The following is a 21,428-nucleotide window of genomic DNA, read 5'->3' as shown; positions in this document are numbered from 1 at the left end:
TCACCGAAACAATAATTGTAGCTTTAGAAAGATTACTGGCTATACCAGCTGCAGTAATAGTTGACGTAGTTAGTTTTTCTTTGAGCGTTTTACTTTTACACACATGGAAAAAGTGTCCAATTCGGGAACATTTATGACAAGTCTTTCCTATTGCAGGACATTCTTGAGAATTTAAGTGTTTTTTATATCCGCAACGTTGGCATTGAATGGATTTCTCTACAATTGCCTGTCGATTTTGGGTTACAGCATTAACATCTGAGAAAGATTCACTCAAGCTTATGTTTTTATTTTCTTCAACAGAGTTTGTATAACAAGTACTTTTAAAGGAGTCGGCATATTAGTAATTTTCATAATTAACATCACATGTTGACTTGCTAAATTTCTTCTCAATATTATTGTGATTTTCATTATGTTCATTGATTTCACAGATTTCACAGAGACTGCATAATCACTCCAGTCTTCGAGGAGGAGAGACGTATGAAGAACTAGTCTGAGAGTTAGCGGGTTACTGAAAACAAACAAAGAATATATTACTATGGCACAGAATTAGATACAAAAACAAGTAAACATTAATCTAAAAATCAGTTGTGATTTAACAAGCTGCAAGTACAGTGCAAAAAATGCTATCTCAGGATCAGATTTTCATGCACGAACGATTGAGGTTATTAACATTTGATAATTGTTGGAAATTAGAATCAAGTCTGTTGTCACCTTAAAATATGGCTAAACAGGGTTTTAAATTTGTGCGAGCACCTGACGTTGTTCAATGTGTGTTTTGTTCAGTATATTTAGAAAATTGGTTGGCAACAGACGATCCTAGTAAGGTACATGAGCGATGTAGTCCAAATTGTGGATGGCGCAAAGAAGATAATATTTCATGTGAAGAGGAGAATTTCGATAATAATATTCTACGACAATATGAAGAACGGGTTTCAACTTCATCATCCAGAACCATTCAAGCTCTCGGTATTTATTAATAGAGCAGACTATTTTGCAATGAAAGGATACTTTTTACATGAGAAATCATATCTGCAATGTGTATATTGCAAATATATTATTGAAAATCCTTATGAAAAAGTGATACATGTTCCATTTTGTATATATAAAAAGATGAGCTATAATGGAAAAGAAACGACAAATGATGAAAAAGAAGATGCTGTGGGAAAACAAGCTGGATATTGTACAATATGCACTCTGTTGTAGAAGTAATTCCCAATCAGAATCGAGATATTAGTGATTCCTAAGTGCATTGTAGTAGTATCAGGAAAGAAGTAAGTTCTGGAAAATCATGATTAGAAAAATAAAGAATTGTATCATACTTACATGCAATGAATGATGTGCTGTACTGTCTCTCTCTCTCTGCTTACACTCCAACTCTCATACTAGTTCTTCATACATCTCTCCTCCTCGAAGACTGGAGTGATTATGCAGTCTCGAACTCTGTGAAATCAACGAACATAATGAAAATCACGATAATATTGAGAAGAAATTTAGCAAGTCAACATGGGATGTTAATTATGGAAATTAATGAGGAGATTACATTGCTCTCACATTCGAAATATTGTTATTTGAGATATCTGGAAGTGAGAAATTTTATATTAGTGCATTGTGAGAATTTGATATTTTTTCTCACAATGCACCTTGCTGCACGTGTAAGAATGCATTTGTATGTCAAGGATGTGACAAACGGGAAAATGCACTATCTCTCACTCATCCTGAAACAGAGAGAGAGAAACGAATGAGTTATATACTTATAAGCAGTGGTTATTGGATTTGCCAGCTTCATTCGAGCACTAGTCACGTTCCTGTTACACACATATCCTCGTTATCATCATGGACTCATCATCCACACGTCAGGACTACATCCTTCTGGATACACCTCCTCAACAAGAGACTTCATTCCCATCTTACTGGGCAGCGCAAGCTGCGCGGAAGAAGAAGATTCCATCTACCAATAGCAGTGCTGCTCCCCCTGCTGCTGCCGCTGCTGCATCCGACTCAGAGGAGTCACCGCTGAAGAGACGTGGGGTCTTCGTGGAGAGAGGGATGAGCAGTGAGGAATACATTATAGCAGACACACCACCATCTCATCTGGGATGGGCACCGAAGCGTGTACCACTAACAACGATTTCCACCAACAAGCAGCAGGGGAAGAGAAAGCTGCACTTTCTGGAGGATGAGGAGGAAACCAACTTTGTACCCTCAAAGGTTAGTTATTTCAAATATTATTAACATGTAATGTGAACAGATAATTTTAAATCTTTATATGTTGTCATTAATTTGTTGGAAAGCTTGCTACTAAAAAGCTTGCTAGTATCTGATAAATTTCTTACTTTACTGAGAAAAACTAATTTCCAATAGATCTGTTCACATTACATGTACTCACATTAGAGTGATTAGAGTTATTGATGAATCTGATTTGAAAGACAATTTCAATCAAGAATTATTTCTTGATAACGAATATAGGAAATGAAACTATTCAACTTTAGAGTTCAGTTAAGATGTATATTCGAGTTCATGAATATGATGATTACATTGATATATTCATTTGAATTGAGCATAAATTGTTTTATGAAATCAAGAAATATAATTATTTGAAGTGATTAGGTTGAATGCATGCTACTATCTAATAAATACTTTAGTGAGAAAAAAACTAATTTCCAATAGATGTCTTTGTATTACATGCATGCACAATGTGATATTAAATGATTAGAGTTCAGTTAAGATGTGTATATTTTGAATTCATGATTACTTTTTGAAATTGAACTGATCAACCTTACAAGTTGATTAGAGTTCAGACAAAAAATTGAATAAGATGAATATTTTGATTTCATTATTATGATGCTTACATATTATTTGTACTAATCATGCATTTTTTTGCTATAATATTGAAGTGATGTGTTAAGAAAATTACTGATTCAGTTGATAGTTTATTGTGATATTAAATGATTAGAGTTCAGTTAAGATGTGTATATTTTGAATTCATGAATATTATAATGATTACGTTTTGAAATTGAACTGATCAACCTTACTAGTTGATTAGAGTTCAGACAAAAAATTGAATAAGATGAATATTTTGATTTCATTATTATGATGCTTACATATTATTTGTACTAATCATGCATTTTTTGCTATAATATTGGAGTGATGTGTTAAGAAAATTACTGATTCAGTTGATAGTTATTTGTTGCAATGAAGAGTTTGCTTATTAATTTGATGTATGCATCACTATTGGATTCCGCAAGAAATATTATTTCAATAACTGATATTACTCACTTTGTGTAGAGAATGTCTTGTCAATCTGATGATATCAAGTTGAGATTATGACAATAATCTGTTGATCACAAGTAGTTGATAATCTGATGTAGAGAATGTCTTGTCAATCTGATGATATCAAGTTGAGATTATGACAATAATCTGTTGATCACAAGTAGTTGATAATCTGATGTAGAGAATGTCTTGTCAATCTGATGATATCAAGTTGAGATTATGACAATAATCTGTTGATCACAAGTAGTTGATAATCTGAAACAAATTATAATAAAGTTACTAATCATAGATTTTCATTTAACAGAAACGTATGTGTGAGAACACCTCCATGGCTCTGCTACTAGAGGAGGCAGCCACGCGGGATGATGATGATGATGATGATGACTTTATCGCACTCATCAATAAGCCATCACCAAAACCGTGGATGCCTGTCCGCGAGCTGGCGGAGGATGTTCCACATACTATCATCTCCGTGTGAGAAGAAACGAACCATCATGGCAGACGAATTATATTAAAAATTAATATCACTTCTACAAAGAAAATCTCTGAGGTATACCTGCCTCGGAGATTTTCTTCCATAATTTCGCCCTGTAAAGTTGTTAAATTTAATTCTAAGTGTAAAAATTTAGGAATAGTAGTGAAGCATATAACTGCTACATGGAGTGACATTAAGATTGTTAAAATGTAACAATCTTATTCTCATAGCATGTTGCAGTGATATGCTTCACAAGTAGTATATAATGTAAATATTGTAGTGTTTGATAATAAATTGTAATATTGTTTTTATAAAAAAATTGTTTTTAATTCTCACCTGTTTGTTGTGTCAAAGAAGAAGATGTAGAATAGTACACTGTTCACGCAAGAATAGATCCTCTTGTAACTGAACACTCAATGAATGTAGAATAGTAATGCTCTTGTACAGTCAATGAGTGTTCGCTCACAAGAGAAGCTATTTTATAGTTGCTGCTGCGCGCGCACGCGCATGCACCACATGTCAGTCTTGACCTTGTTGCGAGATTCTCTTCCATCTGTTTGCACTATACACTCACTATAGATATTGCAATCTATTTTTATCAGTATGCTTACAACACTTGAATGGAGAAGTTGTGCAATGAAGATAATCGTATGGAGAGTTTTATTTGTTCTTCTCTTTATAATATGTTGTGTGAATATGCTATTACTTTTCCATATCGCTTTGAAAAAATATGATTCAATGCAAAATGATAGTAAGAGAATATTGGAATCCATACAAAATGTACGAAATAAGATTAGGGATTTGGAAACACCTCAATTGATGCAGGAATCACTGCTAGTAAGAAATCATACATTATCTTATATCAAATCATGTGCCAATTCATCAGATGCTTCTCTCGATGTTAGTCTAAGACATTGGTATAGATTTATGATTGATGAACGTTCAATTCTTTGCAATTTCTACAAAACTTACAACATACTTAACAAGTGTGTTAATAAGACACATCATGATGATAGAAAATTGTATTCCCTATTGATTAAAACATACCAACTTTGTAGTAATATATAAAGCACATAGTGAGACAATTTCTTTGTCTCTCGATTGAGGTTAAGTGTTTGATTAATTAACCTCAGTCGATGTTCAACTATTGAGTTGAAAGGTAATAAAAAATGGTATGTAGAAGAAAGTTATCTTCTAGAAAACGAGGGAGAGGAATCTTAAGTTCGGCTAGCAAAATTGTCAAAGGTATAGCGGGTACTGCGGGGGACATTACATCAACTATTATAAATAAATTAATAAACATATCACCTGAAAGCCATTTACCCGGGTACCAGTGGTGTGGCCCTGGCATGAAGGTTAATGAAAGGTTAAAGATAGGGGATCAAGGTATTAATTCATTAGATAGAGCCTGTAAGGTACATGATATAGCATACACTCAAAATAGTGATAATAAGTCGCGAGTGATTGCAGACAGAGCTCTTGCAAACACAGCATGGGAAATATTCAAGAATCCAAAATCATCTCTAAGTGAAAGAGCACTTAGTTATCTTGTAACAAAAGTGATGAAAGCTAAAGCAGCGTTTGGCGGTGGATTGAGAAAGAAGAAGAAGAAGAGCACAAGTGTTGGGAAAACTCATAGCAGCTCAAAAAGGAAAAAAGCTATTACTCAGTTGAAACAGCATATTGCAGGTAGAGGTTACTATTTGAAACCGTACCCTCCAATCTCGAGTGGTGGTCGTATTTTGATTGGGCCCAACCCCACATCCTCCTCCTCACCATATGGTGTAAGTTTATTCCAAAGAAAAAAGGAGTTAAAAAACGTAGAAAGACAAAGAAGGTGAAAAAATGAATATCGATGGTGAATTGTCCAATCACGATCTAATAAAATGGTGTAAATTATTACAAATTCCCCTACAAGGTGTATACATGATAGATACATTACCTAATAAAATTCTAAAAAATGAGAATTGTATTGTTAATTTAGACACTCAATCCGGACATGGTACACACTGGGTTGGTTATAAGAAACGAGGATCAAATGTTTACTATTTTGATCCAATTGGTAATTTACAACCACCTTATGAATTGAATAAATATTGGAAAAAAGAAACAGGTGTAAATATTTTTTACAATGTTGAGCACATGCAACCATTACATACAAATATATGTGGACACCTTATGCTCTTGTTTTTTGCGAACCAGTTGTAATCCAGTATTTGTACCGAAAACATATAAGATGGTTGTTATTACATTATGATCTAGATCAAGTGATCTCTATGAACATTTACAAGAAATTCTCGATTTGGATAAAAATAAAGAATGGGAAATTGGATTGATTAATTTCTGTACTTACAATAGCATTGCAAATGTTATAAAAGGTAAAAATTCTACCTTCAAATATGGTGATAAATTAATTGATCTTGATACGGGTGCATATGAAGTTGATGACATTATATTAGCTTCAAAGAGTAAATTGAATAGTGACGAAAAGAAACTCAATATAAGAGCTAACACAAATACTATGAAACTCGAAATTCATTCTGATAAGCCTATTGACTTTACATCATCTACTTCAATAGGAAAAATGCTTGGTTTTGATAATGTTATATTACAACCGAATAAATGGTATTATTCTCAGCATTTAGTTAGCATAACAAATATTGACTCTATTGTAGTTGAGTGCAATATAGCCTGTGGGAGTCACTCCAATGGCAAACAGAAACATATTATATACGAGTTCTCACCTAGAGTACCTAGCGGGTATTTGATAAATGAAACACCTAATCCGATAATCTATATGCATTTAAACACACATAGATTCAAAGCATGAATGTAAAGGTAACCAAAGGTGATCAAGAAGGATCGTTTATTGATTTCTGAGGAGATATAATTACAATTAGACTTCACATTCGTGAAAAACAAAGAACTTGAAATGGGATTCCTCATTTTCAAACCTCGCACTAGCATTTGCTCACAGAAGCTCATTAGAGACTCGAACGTGATAGAGTCAACACCTAAAAAGCTACGTGCTATATCAGCGAAAAGCATGAGAATATTGGAAAAGTGGGGATTTATAGTAGATTGGCGTCATGTACGGCGCAGCAATTAGTGAAATTCTTGATGTTGAATCTCAACTCGAGTTCTATAATGATATTACTAAATTTCAGTTCCATACTCATACAGTATATTCGGGTCAAGAAATTAAACCCTCAGATGAAGCTCGCATCCATGTGGCTTCTATGGATCAGTACAGCCTTCCATGCAAATCATTTATATTTATTGAGGGGGAGGTGAAGTGTACAAAACCAGCTGCGGAGGCTGGGGATGCTCTGATAGAAGCTAAGTATATATTATCCAGTAACCTCATTGGAAATCTCTTTGATGAAATTCGATATGAATTGGCTGGACAACAAATTTCTAAATCAAGACTAATTGGATTAACATCAACAATTAAAGCTATACTAGTGAAAAATATGTTTTATAAGAACACATATCACTTGGCCGGGTTTGACAGAGCAGGATATACACTGAAAGATAATAAGTTTACATTCTGTGTACCTCTTAAATTAGTTTTACCATTTTTTGAAGACTTTCAAAGAATAATTTTAAACTTGAAACAAGAACTTGTATTATTAAGATCACCAACAGATCTCAATTGCATCGAGTCTACAGAAGCAACAAACGTTAATATAAAAATAACGAAGCTTCAATGGAGAATTCCCTATATTACTTTAGAAGATCATGTGAGGTTGAAATTTTTGAGATTGCTCGATGCTGATACACCGCTGAAGCTGAGCTTTCGTCATTGGGAGATTTCAGAATTACCAAATTTACAAAATAGCACTGTTCATTCTTGGGCAGTAAAAACTGCATCCCATCTCGACACACCAAAGTATGTTGTTTTAGCGTTTCAAACAGATCGTAAGAATAAAATTAATAAATCAATCTCAGAATTTGATAGTTGTAATCTTCAAAATGCAAAGGTCTACTCGAACTCTGACTATTTTCCTTATGAAAACCTCCTTGGTAAACAAGAATTGATGTACCGTATGTTTTTGGATTTTCCCTCGGCGTACTATAACCATAGTATCAATACTGAGCTTGGAACAGAGATTGATTTTGACACATTTTGTACTAGAACACCCCTGATTGTAATTGACTGTTCACATCAATCTTCTCATTTGAAATCCTCCACAGATATTAGAATAGATATGGAATTTAAGGAAGCTGTACCTCCAAATACTTCCGCTTATTGCATTTTAATCAGTGATCGTATCATGGAGTACACTCCTCTTACTTCCATGGTGAAGGAAGTTCAGTAATTTCTCGATAGAGCACAAGCTATATAAGTATTGCATTTTTCAAATTTTACTCATTTGAGGTTTTAGCTTTGATCGGTTGACATCTAGAATGTCTTCTAATTCTGAGAAGAAAACACACTCTATCGGGATACAGTGTGATCTTGATAAGGAGGAGGAGGAGGAAGACAGCATCTACTAAGACTCAAGATGTAGTACACCTATAATGTCTTCTAATTCTGAGAAGAAAACACAATCTATTGACACACAGAGTGATCTTAACACCGAACAAGACTTCATCTACTATCACTCAAGATGTAGTACACCTCAAACACAGGAGGAGAATGGAGGAGGAGGAGGAGGAGGAGGAGGAGGAGGAGGAGGAGGAGGAGGAGGAGGAGGAGAAGGAGGACAAAGGAGGACAAAGGAGGAGGACAAAACAGCACAAGAGGAGGAAGAAACACTCTCCTGTAAAAAATTTGCAACAGTCGACATGCATTGGTTCAAGGGAAATTCCAATCGAATTATCGTAAAAGAAATCGGAATCGTAGATCAGGTAAATAGCTTTGTTGTGTTACATTTCAAGTCGCCATTTGCAAAGTCGGAATTGAATGCTAAATTTCTTTGCGGCGCTTCATTTCAATGGTTTGATAATGAAAAATATGGACTCATCTCCAAATTTCATGTGCGAAAACAATAGAATGCTTAGCATGAAAAAATGTCTATTCTATTCAAATACAGAAAAGAAAAACTTTGCAAGATATGGCTTTTTCTATAACGGACAAGAAATTCAATGTGTTCATTGTATGCAAGCATTGAAATATCATACTGCTCGTGTATGTTGCATTGGAGGGAAGGCAAAGGAACCGTTTAATTTCTCTATATTAGTACCAACATATGTATAGTTTCTTCATTTGCTCATCATGGACCCGTGCAAGTGGATGCAAGCTGATAGTGAATTGGAAATGAGGTTAGAACAGTGTATTGATTGGTATGATGCCTGTGAAATTGCAATTAAACATTCAACTCATGAAAATCATCATTTGGTGATACAACTAAAATACATTTTCTTAAACACAGTGAATTTGAACGATATAAATGATTATCTATGCTATTACAGACCCCATAAACTGTGTTAGTAAACTAATAAAAATTGAAGAGGAAGTGATGAACAATTGTAGTGAATTGTGTAAATGAATTTCTAGTGTATACTCGATTGTTTTCATTTTCCATTGTACCTGCAATGTCTAGGTTTAATCGTTCAGTATTGCTTTGTTAGTTGAGCTGTAAAGATCTCACATGCGTTGAAGCTCAATGCTATAAGTGTGTAGTATAGTGTGCAGATACAAGTAGTTTCTTATCACATTTTACCTGTACATACACTCAACTGAAAAATATGGTTGATTGTTATAGCTTTTCAAAGTTCAAGAAACTATCTCGTCTCTTGATGACAATTTCATTCAATGAATTTGATCTAATTGCAAAGAATATTAAATTTTCAATGGGTGATGAGGTGAGTGATCTTGCATTAACAAAAACAGAAAATCTTCACTTTCCAATTCTATCTGAATTTTTGAATTACTGGATATATTAGAAACCGGTCATTTCCATTATGGTTGTTCAAATAATGATGAATCATTAGCTATTGTTAATAATTCTAATGATCTCTGGAAATGCTTATATGACATTGCCAATAAAAAATGTAAAAGATCATAGTTCGCTCTCTAGAGAGTTTAAAGATACATGTGTATTTGGATATACAAGTTCATTCTATGCATTAGTTATGATTGAGGAAACATTAAAAATATAACGTTTGTTGTGTGTACAACCTGTTGTCAAGAACATGTTTCAGTTAAATCTGAGAGTAAGATATTCATTTCACTTAAAATCTGACAGGAGTTCGTTTCACTTGAATCTGTCAGTAGATTGCCTCTCTCTCTCTCACATATCTCTCTCTCTACTATTTATCATCAAATAGACCATGACTAAATGTAATTGAGCATGACTGAATGTAATTAGGCTTGACTATATTAACTAGAGCATGACAAGAGAGAGAGAGAGAGAGAGTATCATCGTTATCATCTTCCTCTCCTTCTTCTTCCTCTTCTTCTTCCTCTTCTTCTTCTTCTTCTTCTTCTTCTCCTTCTTCTTCTCCTTCTTCTTCTAATGAGATCTTCTACTGTTGCCACAGCTTGAACAATAGAAGCTAATGTGTGAAGAATTATTGATAGAACAGAGGGGTGGGTAGTCTGTTCATATGCTTATATAGGGGCTGTGTTTCATTTAATGTTATCTTAGACATTCATCACTAAAACTATTACAGTTCTCAATTTACTACTTTTATTGTTATTGCAACTCCCAATAGTTAATTATACTTCTAATACTATATAATATTTTCCACACTTCTCCGTTTAATACTATTTAAAACTCATCTAAAATAATCTAGCACTTTCTCCATCGTCTCCTCTACTTCTTATTTTTTCTTTCTCGTTTCTCTTCTTGATCTTATATTTATAATGATTACTTGAATATTGTTGTTTGCGATGATGATTATTATTCTTTTCTATTCTTCTTCTCCTTCTTCTTCTTCTTCTTCTCTTCTTCTTCTTCTTCTTCTTCTTCTTCTTCTTCTTCTCCTTCTTCTTCTTCTTCTTCTCCTTCTTCTTCTTCTTCTTCTTCTCCTCTTTCTTTTTCTTTTCTTCTTTTTCTTCTCTCCTTGATTAATTCAAGATCACAATGCGATGTTCTATTTCTTATTCTATAGTTCAGTTTCATAAGTTCTTCGCAATTTGTGCACATTCCTTCTTTCTCTTCTTTTCTTCCCTATTATTATCATTATTTTCCCTGTGATTCTTCCACTTGCTATCCAGCATGTTCAAATGTTTATTTCTCTTTCTATATCTATTCATCTTTCTACCTTTTCTCTTTCTAACTGATCACCTTCTACTGATATCCATATATTATATTATAATATCTATATATTTATCCATATAATATTCGATTCTTTCTCACATTAAATCATACTATTCCTCTTCAATTTTATGCGAATATTATTCATTATCAGTTGTATTATGTATCTTTCCTCTATTGATAACTTTCTTCAAAGATTTTTCGTTTTTCTGCTGGCTCCTTCTTCTCTTTTTCAGTTGTTACTGGATCCCATTTCGCTCTATCTCCACCATGAACACGATCTTCCACTACTGGATTTCATCTCTCTCTATCTCCACTTGGACTCGATTTTCCACCACTGGATTCCATCTCTCTCTGTCTCCACTTGGACTCGATCTTCCACTACTGGATTCCTTCTCGCTCTACCTCCACTTGGACCCGATTCTTCCACTACTGGATACCTACTCGCTCTATCTCCACTTGGACCAGATCTCCCACTACCAGTTCTTCCTCAATCTTCATCTTATTCACCATTAGGATTATTCATCACCGAAACTCCACACATCTACATCTTATTGTGTTTAGTGAATTTTTGAACTAGTACTTTAAATAGTGGAGGGAGCCAAACTGTCAAGGCATACTGAATGCACTCGAATCAAGAGACTTTTTTATTTAGGTTAAGTTTTATCAGTTTCATCCCCAATTCCCCCGTCATGTGTCGTTCTGAGGTCGGTTCACGATTGGTCTGCTGCTTCCATGATGCCTCTCACTGACACGTCAGCTCGCTCGCCCTCAAGTAGGTATGATTATTTCAATAATAGTAATAATGAAGCAGGTATGTTTCTAGCAAATAAGCTCCACTCTTTCAAAAAACTTTTCAAGGCTGCTCACCTTAACGTACAATCCCTCAGTTGCCACATTGATGAACTCAGAGCAATCTTCCGTTTTCAGGACTTCAATATAATCGGAATTTCCGAATCATTTTTGAAGCCTAGTATTTCATCAAATTTTGTTGCATTGCCTGGATATAATCTTTTCCGGAATGATAGATTAATAAAGCTTGTGGGGGTGTAGCAATTTATGTGAAAGATGGTATCAAAACAAAAGTTTTAATCACATCTAAACAAGAGTATTGTTCCAGACCAGAGTTTATGCTACTTGAATTATCCTTATCTAGTAATGATAAATTACTCGTTGGTATCTGTTATCGCCCACCAAAAATAGGTTATTTCACAGATTTCGAAAGTGCCTTGCTTTCTCTTATGCCTTGTTATAACCGTATACTAGTTATGGGGGATATGAACACCGACTTGAACATGACGAATCGTAACTTTGACTACTTTCAACTGACTACAATTTTCCAATGCCTAAACATTACTATTTTACCCCTCAATCCAACTCATCATACTAATGAATCAGACACACTCATTGACCTTCTCATTGTTAGTGATCCCAATGAGGCTGTTCAAGCAGGCCAAATCTCAGTCCCAGCTATTTCTAGACATGATTTGATCTACTGTGTACTTTCTCATAAGATACCCAAGCCAGAACAGAAAATTATCACTTATAGAGACTTCAAAAACTTTATTGAAGCCGCCTTCCTGACTGATGTGGCTCAGACTCCATGGCATCAAATTGAAGCATTACCCTCAGTTGATGACATGGTCAAGACTTTCGAGAATTGGACTTTGACTTTGTATGACAAACATGCACCCTATGTGACAAGGAGGATTAATAGAAAACGACGAGTACCGTGGATGACTGAAGACATACTTAAGATGATGGGACGTAGAGACAAAGCACATAGAATATTTAAAAAGACATTTGACTTGGACAGTTTGATAGAGTATAGGAGCCTTAGAAATAGGGTTAAACAGGAATTACGGATCTCAAAGATTAGGTACTTGAATTCGTTTATGACAAACAATAGACAAGACTCCAAATCACTTTGGCAGGGAATAAAAGATTTCGGGCTTGGCAAACAGAAATCGAATCCACAAATTGACTTACCATTGAATAATATGAATGACCATTTCGTTTCACACTCTAACCAACGCGACGAAGTTGTCATTGCTAATCATATAGATGATCTTGAAGAGCATGTTACAAACTTAGATTTACCAATCACTGATCAATTTCATTTCCATCCAATCTCAGAAGAAGACACTTTCAGAGCAATTCAACGTATCCATAGTAATGCTACGGGTGTAGACAAAATTCCTATTAAATTTATCAAGAAGATGTTATTTGCTGTTTTACCAACCATTACATACATTTTCAACAAGTCACTTGAAGAAGGCATTTTCCCTGAAAACTGGAAGTTTGCTCTGGTTCGCCCTCTGAATGAAGTTCCATCACCCAATAAAGTTGAGGATTTTAGACCAATCAGTATTCTACCTGCATTGTCCAAAGTGCTAGAAAGACTCATTCATGCTCAAGTTGTAAAATTTCTAGACAACAATAGTAAGCTTCATAACTTTCAATCAGGCTTTAATAAATTCCATTCAACTGAGTCAGCTCTGCTTCATGTCACTGATGATATAAGGTTAGCTATGGACCAAAGAAAATGCACCATCCTCACCCTATTTGATTTTTCTAAAGCATTCGATACTGTTGATCATACAGTCCTTCTGAATAAGTTGGCTATTCTTGGTTTCAGTCACAACTCGTTAGTTTGGTTTAAATCCTATCTATTAGGTAGGAAACAATGTGTATCTGTCGGTGACAAAAAGTCTACTTGGAAAAACGTTATGCATGGAGTACCACAAGGTTCAATTTTAGGCCCTCTCCTCTTCACTTCGTATGCTAATGACCTTTCTTCCATTATCAAATTCTCCAGTTTCCATACTTATGCAGACGACCTTCAAATCTATTTAAGCTGTCCCATAACAAAAATTGATGAAACAGTTGGAATAATGAATCAGGATATCAATTCGATAGTGGAATGGACAAAGAAAAATGGCCTTAAGCTTAATCCCATCAAAACACAACCCATTATAATTGGATATTCTCGTCTTATAAACAATATTGACCTTGAATCGATTCACAAAATTAGTGTAGACGGTAATGACATTCCTTACTGTAGCTCAGTTAAAAATTTAGGCATTATTATGAATAATACTCTTGACTGGTCAGAACAAGTGAACAAAACTTGTAAAAAGGTATTCTCAGCCATGCATGCATTGAAGAAAATGCACGATATCCTCCCTAGAAACATTAAATTATTATTGGTTCAATCTCTCATCTTCCCACATTTAATGTATTGTAATTCTGTTCTTAATGATATGCAAGTCACTCTGAATGATAAACTACAGCGTTGCCAAAATTATTGTCTACGTTTCGTCTACTCTCTCCAACGCCATGATCATATCACCCCAGCCCACATTGCTAGTTCAACATTGAAGCTTCCCAATCAGAGGCTTTTTCGAATAGTCAAGCTTGTTAGATATATCTTGAAATACGGTAATCCGAACTATTTTAAAGATGATTTCGAATTTGTCTCTGAAGGTAGGAGGATAGATGCTTCACATACTAGAACCGGAGAAAGTACTTTAAGGATACCCAATCATAGAACTTCTATTTTCACAAAATCCTTCTTAGTCAGTGCCTGTCATGCATGGAATACACTTCCTGTTTCTATCAGGTCTATTGAGAGCCGAGCGAGCTTCAACCTGACTTTAAAAAAACATATTTTGGAACAAATGACTGAAACTGTCCGGCTCTAGAATGATCACATGACAACCATCCCTCACCCATTCCACCAATATAAACCTTCAAACCATGTTATAGAACGAATTATATATAGATATATATATATATATTATATATATATATATATATATATATTATATATATATATATATATATATTATATAAACTCATGTTATTTCAATTATCCACTGCATACTGCTGTATATTACTGAAATTTGATAACCCTGATCTACTTTCAGCCTACTTCATTTTATTAATCAATTATTTGATCTTATCTACCTATATAATTATTTTACTTTATCAATTTTCTGTTTTTTTTTCTCTTCAATATTCATATTGATTAAAACTTCTACAATATTTCCATTAATAAATAATCCTTAGTTTAAATAACGAAATTAACGTTTTGGTAGAGAGTTAGTGGGGAGGATATTTTTAATATTCTTCCCAAAGAATGGACATTGATATGTCCAAAGCTCCGCCAATTTATGTAGATGCATAACAATATGATTATTATCTATAGTTATTATAGTTATTATATTACAAATTGCTTTTTCATATCATATACAGTTCAATAGTTATTTTCTTAGTCTATATTATGTAAATTCATCTATAACTTTGCTGTATTGTAAGCTATTGTATATGAGTGTATAAGCCAGTATATATTGTAATCTACATAAATAAAGTACTCAATCAATCAATCTTCTTCTCCTTCTTCTTCTCCTTTTTCTTCCTCTAGAGAGAGTGAGAGAGAGAGAGGTTCTTCTAAGGGGGCGGGGGCAGGAGAAGAGCGGCAGGAGCGGGGGAGGTAGGATGGGTGTGGGTGGTGGGGGGAGGGGGGGAAAAGTCATAAAAAAAAGCGTTAGTATCCGGGTTTCCCATCTACTTACAAATAACCTGAATACTAATGATAAGATTACAATACAATAATGAGCTTGAAAAATACTGAATTTGAATTTAAAATGTGATGAATTCAATATTTATAAAACTTGTAGATTACAAAATATTGTAATTGAACAAGATATATTTGATGAAATAAAAATTGCTTGTTTGTTTTAACATCCTAAGTCAATAATAAATTGTGATGATCAAATAACTAGCCTAAGCAAGTGATGTACAATATTTTACCAAGTAACCAATATTTTAATATGTTAAGTGATTCTGCAATAGTAAGTTGCATCATGAACAAGAAAAGATTATGTTCTGACAACATTCATGATTGAAAATTCAAATACTGAACTGAATGATTGAAAAAATTACAATAGGTTGTCATAGTTATTCTTGTTTCATACAAAAATCTGACCTATGATGAAGCAACAAAAAAATCAAAAATAGCCTAAGTAATTAGATCCAAATAATAAAATAACTCAACCCTAACCTTGTTTAAGGGATAGGAAGATAAAGGTAATTAGCAAATACAAAGATGGTAAAAATATGCAGTTACCTAGAGTTTCAACATGATAGTGGTGTTCAAGTTGGCTCCAGGAAATAGTCAAGGTAGGCTTGCTTGAAGTACCTATGGGTATACTGTCCGTGGTGAATTGATGCAGATTTCCAACACTTGTATGGATAGGACGAGTGATTACAGCACATGGATAACTTCCAGTTCATTTGGAAACATTGAAAGATCCTCCAAGAAAATATTAATCACTGTTCAATATTTAAAGAGCTAACTTTAGTTGAATTGTCCAGTTCATATGGAAACTGAGGTAAGCCTAAGCAAGTGTGTGGCTACCAGTTTGAATACAACAGTCAAGTAAAGGCAAGGCATTACTAAACATTAGTAAGTTACAGTTCGAAATCAAGTTTCAAAGAAGATTCAATATGATATTGAAACAGATTCATTAACAGCAACAAGGCACGTCAATCCAAGTTGAAAGTAGATGATAGTGTTGAAGTAGATTCATAAAATATTAACAAGGCACGCCAAGTTACAGTCAAAAGTAGATGTTGTTTGGGTTCACCCAAAGGAAAATAAAATTGATATTGAATCAATTTGTTATGCGCACGCGCCACCAACTCACAAAAATGAAGAAATAGGAACAGAATTATCCCATTATACTGAACAAAGTTTTCACTGGAAAAACTTGAAAAGATTTAACGAAACACGAATTCGACATGATGAGAGGCCAGCAACAGCAACCAGCAACCAAAACATGAAAAGCCTAGCTACCTAGGGCACAGAATATACAGAATGGGAACTTGTAATCAATCGTCCATCTAACCAATGCTTTTTACATGACCCCAATACTAAACATGTCACGTGACCTTGGGAAGTTCCAATCCTGGTCTTCTGATTGGCTCGTGGCAGTGAATGAGATCAATTGATCCGGATCATTGAAGTGATCCAAACCTACCATCAATACTATTACAATGCGGCGCTTCCTAACAAGATGGTGGATTTTGGCGTCAGGATATAGCCAAGTTTCCGTACTGTATGTATACTGTTCCTAGGGTGTGGCCAGCTTTGAAAAGCAGTCACCAGAGCGCAGCAGCTGCCGGAGAGAACAAAAAATGTGGGCAGAAGAAATGAGCGCTCCAGGCGGTAAAGAAGAGAAATAATGGTTCCAATCATTGAATTGAGCGCTCCAGGCGGTAAAGAAGAGAAATAATGGTTCCAATCATTGAATTGGTTGTGAAATTCAACAATATATATATATATACAGGGTGTTTCAGAAGTAGTGTCGAGAATTTTAGGGTATTGTACCTGGATGCTAGGAGACTACAAATGTCATATTTGAAGTGTCCAAAACTCAGCGGTTATCCTTATAGCTGCCATTTTGTTTTCTTCACTTAAAAATTTTTATCTCAAGAACGAAATGTTGTATTGATCTGAAATTTGGCATGAATATTTATGCTATAAAGACTCAACTATAAAAAATAGAAAAAAATTTTTTCGTTGAAATTTTTCAAAATGGCGGCCATTTTAAATTTTTGATGGCGAATATCTCGAAAACCGTCCATTTTACCGAAAATTTACAAGAGACACAAAAGTTAGGAAATTTTTTCACAATTCCAATGATACCTAATTTATTAAGATTGGTCAAAGAATAACAGAGAAATTAATTTTTTTCGTACTGCATGCATGACCACTTTTCACCATTTAAAGATCAATATTAATTTTTTAATTCCAGATGTGTTTAAGATGAAGCTTTGAAACTCGGTATGGCTCCATATGGGCAAACAGATGATTTTACAATGGTTTTCAGATGATAATGTTTGTCTTGTAAAAGTATTGTTGTTTCATTAAAAGTAAAGAACCAGATGTAGTGCTTCCTATTTCTTAGTCTCACGTTTCCTAGGTCTTATTTCTATCTTAAATTTCCAGTTTCAATATTTTCTTACGTTGCTTCTACACAATATTCAATTATTGTAATGGAATTTAGTTCGCTGGAGTACACCAATATTCACTTCATGTATGGAGCAGCTCTTGGCAATGCGACCGAAGCAAGAAGAATGTATGCAGCTGCATTTCCAAACCGCCGTCTCCCTTCCGACAAGGTGTTCACAAGAACTCACAATCGGCTGAGAGAAGTTGGTTCATTTGAACGGAACAGGGTAATTGCTGGTAGGCCTCGAGCAGTTCGAAATGTTGCTTTTGAAGAGGAAGTATTGCAGAAATTCGATTTCAATCCTAGAACGAGTACGAGAGCAGTTGCAAAGCAAATCAATTCAAGTGCTTCTTCTGTGTGGCGTGTACTAAACAAGGAAAGACTTCACCCCTTCCGCTTTCAAAAAGTTCACTCATTGGTTGAACGTGACTATGAGCCAAGAGTAAACTGTGCCCGTTGGTTTCTTCAGCAAGACATTATCCAACCAAATTTTCTAGAAAATGTGTTATTTACCGATGAGTCCAGCTTTACAAGAGAAGGAATCTTCAACTCTCGCAACAGTCACGTCTGGGCCTTAGACAATCCTCATGAGGTCAAAGTGCGTGGTTATCAGCATAGATTTTCGCTGAATGTTTGGACGGGTATCTTAGGTAATCGCGTGATTGGACCATACATTCTTCCTAATCGTCTGAATTCTCCCACGTACATTACTTTTTTAAGAGACATACTACCAGAACTTTTGGAAGATGTGCCTCTTGCAAACAGATATAATATTTGGTTTCAACATGATGGTGCCCCTGCTCATTTCGGAAATGTTGTTACGGACTTTCTGAACATGACCTATCGTCAGCGGTGGATTGGGCGGGGTGGACCAGTACCGTGGCCCGCACGTTCACCTGACCTCAACCCTTTAGATTTTTTTTTCTGGGGCCATATGAAAGACCTTGTTTACAGCACGCCAGTAGAAAACGAAGAAGACCTTGTGGCAAGAGTGGTTGCTGCAGCAGGTGCCATTCAAGATGATGAAAATGCTTTTATAGCAGTTCGACGGTCCATGATTGAAAGGTGCAGACTGTGTAATCAAGTTGAAGGACGGCATTTTGAGCAATTGCTGCATTAGTATCAGTGAACCGATTTGAGTGAAATTAATATTTTTCAATGTAAAATAAAATTTGGAGGAAAGTTATTCTTGTATATTTCTGTAATAAGAACGGTTTTCATGAAATTATAAAAAAAATTAATATTGATCTTTAAATGGTGAAAAGTGGTCATGCATGCAGTACGAAAAAAATTAATTTCTCTGTTATTCTTCGACCAATCTTAATAAATTAGGTATCATTGGAATCGTGAAAAAATTTGCTAACTTTTTTGTCTCTTGTAAATTTTCTGTAAAATGGACGGTTTTCGAGATATTCGCCATCAAAAATTTAAAATGGCCGCCATTTTGAAAAATTTCAACGAAAAAATTTTTTTTATTTTTTATAGTTGAGTCTTTATAGCATAAATATTCATGCCAAATTTCAGATCAATACAACATTTCGTTCTTGAGATAAAAATTTTTAAGTGAAAAAAACAAAATGGCAGCTATAAGGATAACCGCTGAGTTTTGGACACTTCAAATATGACATTTGTAGTCTCCTAGCATGCAGGTACAATACCCTAAAATTCTCGACACTACTTCTGAAACACCCTGTATATATCGATCGGTCCATATCGATTTGTCATGTGGTCAGTGTAGGCAAAGACCTTAAAGATGCATAGACTCACATGCAGCGCTAGTGTCTCACTTGGAATTGAACATGTGGAAATCGGCCATTGAGGGGTCAACCTGGAAGATTATTACAAGCCCATAATGGTAATTTGTTTGTGGATGCTGAATTAATCAATGATAAATATTGAATTATATGAATTTTTTCATAAATTCTGGTTACATAGAAACGCTGGAAACATAGCTGGTTAGATTACCAGCAATGACAAAGTTTTGTTCAGCTATGAATTGTGGTAATAGATCAAATAGAACTGTCTACATTTCGTATCACAGGTAACTACAAAAAAATAGATTTTGCCATCTGTTAAATAATACTTGAGACTAATTTTAATTGCTCACTTGTCATTCATTTATGATAGTTTGAAACTCTGCAACCACTCATATTCAAATTTTGCATGTTTCGTTCAAATAAATTGATTGCAATAAGGCCCAGGTTAGTTCTTACCTAGGCCTGGTGCATTACAGGCCGAACATTACGACAGCTGTTTGTCATTAGCCCAGTTAGTCGTTGGGGTAAAATGTGTTACTACCCAGTTTGTCGTTGGAGTGAAATGTGTTTCGACCAGTTTGTCGTTGATCCACAAGTGGAGCATCCCCTCTCTACTACAATAACTTCCACTTCATCCCCGACACTATCGAGAAAGGCTTTCGTGCACGAAGATAATCAAAACAAAATGCACTAGATATCAGTATTATCAGTTCCAGTTGTTGCTTGTTGTATTGGCATCCTGTTTTGTAATATTGGACTGTGTTAAAATATTATTGAGGTATGAATTATCACTTACTTACTTACTTACTTACTCCGTATAGAATTAAAATATGCCACTTATTGTTCTCATTTACAATTATTTCTATTAAATTCAATAACCTACAAAAATGTTGCTCAAGCTGTCCCTACTTCTGACTTCTGAAGCATCACAAATTTGAATTGTCCAACAGCTTTCTCCCAAACAAAACAAAACTACCTATTCAATTATCAATAAATTATTATTATAAATTTATCATTAAGATAACATTTCTTAGTTCAAAGTGAACTTTGTACATACATCCAAACTAGATCATTAAAATCTGAAATCAATTGCAATGTAGTATACAGTGCAAAGTTAACCAATTAGGTTACAACGTAGGCAAGGTGTTGCAGTTTGGATTTTTTGTTTTCAAAATAATTATTAGAATTTTATAGTTCTTATCAACAAATTATAAATATGTTTGCCCCTGTGATGATATTAAATCATCATATGACTAGTGTTTTCTTACTAATACTACACACATTTTACAGTAATTTTAAATCAATACATTAACTTATAAATATTTACACTTCAGCGGTTGCTCCTTTATATTTTTTTTATATAATATAGGTATTCATGTTATGATTGACTATCATGATCTCAAACTCTCAACTACATTGTGCACTTTGTAGTTTGTGTTATAAAAACCTTGAGTGATTCAACCGAAAACCGAGGTTCCAAGTATAACATTCTCTGGAGTAATTGGACTCACTTTTTTCTATCAACTTGGCATGTTATTCTGACAATAAAAACTCAAATTTGAAGTCAATTTAAAGTTTTAAATCTTATATAGGCCTACTTGGGGTTTTCCCAGTATTGTGTCAAAAAGCTTTGACATTCAGAAAAAAACTTTGATGGCATACGGTAATTGATTTCTCATCATTTCTATTCTCATATTTT

General features: G+C 34.5%; 1 protein-coding gene across 1 annotated transcript in view; it reads left to right on the top strand.

Annotated features, from left to right (window-relative positions):
- The window catches only part of LOC111051597 (sister chromatid cohesion protein PDS5 homolog B), a gene marked incomplete in the record, with an annotated part of 199,314 nt that overhangs the window by 35,570 nt on the left and 142,316 nt on the right, over positions 1-21,428 (top strand).

The sequence above is a fragment of the Nilaparvata lugens genome, chromosome Y (genome assembly GCF_014356525.2).
Source record: "Nilaparvata lugens isolate BPH chromosome Y, ASM1435652v1, whole genome shotgun sequence".
NCBI classification, from domain to species: domain Eukaryota; kingdom Metazoa; phylum Arthropoda; class Insecta; order Hemiptera; family Delphacidae; genus Nilaparvata; species Nilaparvata lugens.
Note: the sequence above shows the minus strand (reverse complement) of the source record. Positions and strands in the feature narration are given on the sequence as shown.